Source organism: Procambarus clarkii, chromosome 61, assembly GCF_040958095.1.
Source record: "Procambarus clarkii isolate CNS0578487 chromosome 61, FALCON_Pclarkii_2.0, whole genome shotgun sequence".
In the NCBI taxonomy this organism is placed as follows: domain Eukaryota; kingdom Metazoa; phylum Arthropoda; class Malacostraca; order Decapoda; family Cambaridae; genus Procambarus; species Procambarus clarkii.
The window spans coordinates 22,224,594-22,229,237 of record NC_091210.1 but is presented as its reverse complement, the minus strand read 5'-3'; positions in this window follow the sequence as shown (position 1 = coordinate 22,229,237).

Sequence of the window (4,644 nt, the reverse complement as noted above, 5' to 3'; positions counted from 1 at the left end):
GCTTCGAAGTGCTCAGCAACTTCTTCCCCAAAGAACAAACCTGCAACCCATCGACACTCCAATAAAATGTTCCCCTTAACACATAAACAAAAAATATTCACACAATATGTTTGCCTCAAACCTCTATCTGTTCTCTACATACAGTGAGAGTGGACTCCCCCGTTTTGGGCGGGTCCATACTCCACCTCGCCTGGCGGCGGTCCTCACTCGCTGGGAGGGTCTTCCTACATCCGGAGCCCAGGCTCCCTCAGTCGTCCGCCAGCGCTCAGAGGGGGCGCACGTCGCTCCGTGTTCCTACCCTCTCCACTCTCTTATTTCAGGCCTTCTGCCTTATTAAAACATGTCTAACTTATAAATAAACATCGCTACTGTCGCTGGGCACACGACCAAATATAAGCAATCACTATGAACTGGCGTTTATCGTGCTTACCACAGATTAATTGGTCGAGGGCGCTTTCCCTCTGACGGCGTCTGGTCAGGGCGCTCCCACGGCCCACAATAATGCTTCTGGGCGATTTAATATCTGCTCGTCGACCAGGACTTGAGACCACAACGTTCCCAGCTCGATTCCACAGCTGGTACGTCCGCACACTTCTCTTCTCTTCGAGATATATCACTAGGGGTTCCCTTCTGACGGGAGCTCAAACGGAGCGCGGCTTCCCCCTGCGATGTCTGGCACTCAAGTGAGGTCAAGGTCCTCCGGAAGCGAGGCCTCACGCCTCCAGCAAAATGTCCACATCTCCTAGCCAGTCATTTATCTGTTTTCTTCTTCATTGCCCATAATCTTAAATTGTTCATTGAATCCACCATACCATTTTTCACATGGGTTATCACCTCAATATTTGCTAGACCTTCTAGTTAGGTCAGCTTGCTGAATAACTCTCAAGAAGGGAGACTCGTTTCTCCTGCAGGCTGAGATCATAACAGTGACCACAGTGTATTGAACTTTGAGTACTTGGTAGAGCTAGGACTTATCTCCCCCAAAAAAGAACTAGGAATCAAAAGGCTGGCATACCGAAAGGGGAATTATGAACAGATGAGAAGTTTCCTAAGTGAAATACCTTGGGACACAACCTCAGAGACAAGTCTGTACAGGGTTATGATGGACTATGTTACCCAAAAGTGTCAGGAGGCAGTAAACAGGTTCATCCCGGCCCAAAGGGAAAAATCCGAGAAGCATCAGAAGAATCCATGGTATAATAGGGCATGTATCGAAGCGAAGAACTGAACAAAAAGGCGTGGAGGAACTTCCGGAATAACAGAACACCAGAAAGCAGAGAGAGATACCAGAGAACCAGGAATGAGTACGTCAGGGTGAGAAGAGAAGCAGAGAAAAATTTTGAAAATGATATAGCAAAGAAAGCCAAGACTGAACCAAAGCTACTCCACAGTCACATCAGAAGGAAAACAACAGTGAAAGAACAGGTACTGAAACTTAGAACAGGCGAGGACAGGTATACAGAGAATGACAGAGAGGTGTGTGAGGAACTCAACAAGAGGTTCCAGGAGGTCTTCACAATAGAACAGGGTGAGGTCACTGTGCTAGGAGAAAGGGAGGTAAACCAGGCGGCCTTGGAGGAGTTCGAAATTACGAGAGAGGAGGTCAAGAGACACCTGCTGGATCTGGATGTTAGAAAGGCTGTTGGTCCAGATGAGATCTCACCATGGGTACTGAAAGAGTGTGCAGAAGCACTTTGCTTGCCACTCTCCATAGTGTATAGTAAGTCACTAGAGACGGGAGACCTACCAGAAATATGAAGACAGCGAATGTGGTCCCAATATACAAAAAGGGCGACAGACAAGAGGCACTGAACTACAGGCCAGTGTCCTTGACTTGTATACCATGCAAGGTGATGGAGAAGATCGTGAGAAAAAACCTGGTAACACATCTGGAGAGAAGGGACTTCGTGACAAATCGCCAACATGGATTCAGGGAGGGTAAATCTTGCCTTACAGGCTTGATAGAATTCTACGATCAGGTGACACAGATTAGCAAGAAAGAGAGGGCTGGGCGGACTGCATTTTCTTGGATTGTCGGAAAGCCTTTGACACAGTACTGCATAAGAGGCTGGTACATAAGCTGGAGAGACAGGCAGGTGTAGCTGGTAAGGTGCTCCAGTGGATAAGAGCGTATCTAAGCAATAGGAAGCAGAGAGTTACGGTGAGGGGTGAGACCTCCGATGGCGTGAAGTCACCAGTGGAGTCCCACAGGGCTCTGTACTCGGTCCTATCTTGTTTCTGATATATGTAAATGATCTCCGGAGGGTATCGATTCATTTCTCTCAATGTTTGCGGACGATGCTAAAATTAGGAGAAGGATTAAAACAGAAGAGGACTGTTTGAGGCTTCAGAAGACCTAGACAAGCTGAAGGAATGGTCGAACAAATGGTTGTTAGAGTTTAACCAACCAAATGTAATGTAATGAAGATAGGTGTAGGGAGCAGGAGGCCAGATACAAGGTATCATCTGGGAGAGGAAATTCTTCAGGAGTCAGAGAAAGGAAAAAGACTTGGGGGTTGATATCACGCCAGACCTGTCTCCTGCAGCACATATCAAGCGGATAACATCAGCGGCATATGCCAGGCTGGCCAACATACGAACGGCATTCAGAAACTTGTGTAAAGAATCATTCAGAACTTTGTATACCACATATGTCAGGCCAATCCTGGAGTATGCAGCCCCAGCATGGAGTCCATATCTAGTCAAGGATAAGACTAAACTGGAAAAGGTTCAAAGGTTGCCACCAGACTAGTACCCGAGCTGAGAGGTATGAGCTACGAGGAGAGACTACTGGAATTAAACCTCATTTCGCTGGAAGACAGAAGAGTTAGGGGGACATGATCACCACATTCAAGATTCTGAAGGGGATTGATAGGGTAGATAAAGACAGTCTATTTAACACAAGAGGAACACGCACAAGGGGACACAGTGGAAACTGAGTGCCCAAATGATCCACAGAGATATTAGAAAGAACTTTTTTAGTGTCAGAGTGGTTGACAAATGGAATGCATTAGGGGGTGATGTGGTGGAGGCTGACTCCATACACAGTTTCAAGTGTAGATATGACAGAGCCCGATAGGCTCAGGAATCTGTACACCTGTTGATTGACGGTTGAGAGGCGGGACCAAAGAGCCAGAGCTCAACCCCCGCAAACACACATAGGTGAGTACAACTAGGTGAGTACACACAAACACACACACACACACACACACACACACACACACACACACACAGGGGGGCCTCGTAGCTTGGTGGATAGCGCGCAGGACTCGTAATTCTGTGGCGCGGGTTCGATTCCCGCACGAGGCAGAAACAAATGGCAAAGTTTCTTTCACCCTAAGTGCCCCTGTTACCTAGCAGTAAATAGGTACCTGGGAGCTAGTCAGCTGTCACGGGCTGCTTCTTGGGGTGTGTGTGTGTGGTGTGAAAAAAAGAAAAGAAAAAAAAAAAAAAAAAAAAAAAAAAAAAAAAAAAAAAAGTAGTTAGTAAACAGTTGATTGACAGTTGAGAGGCGGGCCGAAAGAGCAAAGCTCAACCCCCGTAAAAACACAACTAGTAAACACACACACACACACACACACCACACACACACACACACACAGGGCTACTATGTAGTGAGGAAAGGGAGAGAAGGGAGAGGAGGAGGTGGTGTAGCTTTGCTAATAAGAGAAGGTTGGAATTTCGAAGAGATGGTAATTTAGAACTGTGAATGTTTCAGTGACTACATATCAGGTACCATAGCAACTGGAGGACAGAAAATTATAGTAGTAGTCATATATAACCCCCCACAGAATGTCAGAAGACCCAGACAGGATTATGATAGAAACAACTTGAACACCATCAATATAATAGAGAGGGCAGCTTCTGTGGCTAGCAGGAACGGATCCAGACTACTAATCATGAGAGACTTCAACCATGGGAAGATAGATTGGGGGAACAGAGACCCACATGGAGGCCCAGACACATGGAGAGCTAAGCTGCTGGATGTGGCAACAAGAAACTTTCTAAGTCAACACGTCAAGGGACCGACAAGAAGGAGAGGAGGGGATGAACAAGCCTTGCTTGATCTGATATTTACCCTAAATGAGTCGGATATACGGGAAGTTAATTTGGAAGCCCCCTTGGGAATGAGTGATCATAGTGTATTGAGCTTTGAGTACCTGGTTGAGCTAGGAATTTTCACCCCCAAAAAAGAACTGGGAAACAAAGGGCTGGCCTACTGAAAGGGAAACTATGAGGATGAATATATTCCTCTGGGATATACATTAGGACACATAACTCAGAACCAAGTCCGTACAAGACATGATGGACTATGTCACCCAAAAATGTCAGGAGGCTGTAAGCAGGTTTGTCCTAGCCCTACAGCAAAAAACAGAGAAGCAAAGGAAGAATCCGTAGTTTAATAGGGAATGTATGAAAGCAAAGGAGCTGAACAAAAGGGCATGGAGGAACTTCCGTAATAGCAGAACACCAGAAAGTAGAGAGAGATACCAGAGAACCAGGAACGAGTATGTTAGTGTGAGAAGAGCAGCTGAGAAAAGGTATGAAAATGATATAGCTAATAAAGCCAAGACCGAACCAAAGCTACTACACAGTCACATCAGGAGGAAGACAACAGTGAAGGAACAGGTGATGAAACTTCGG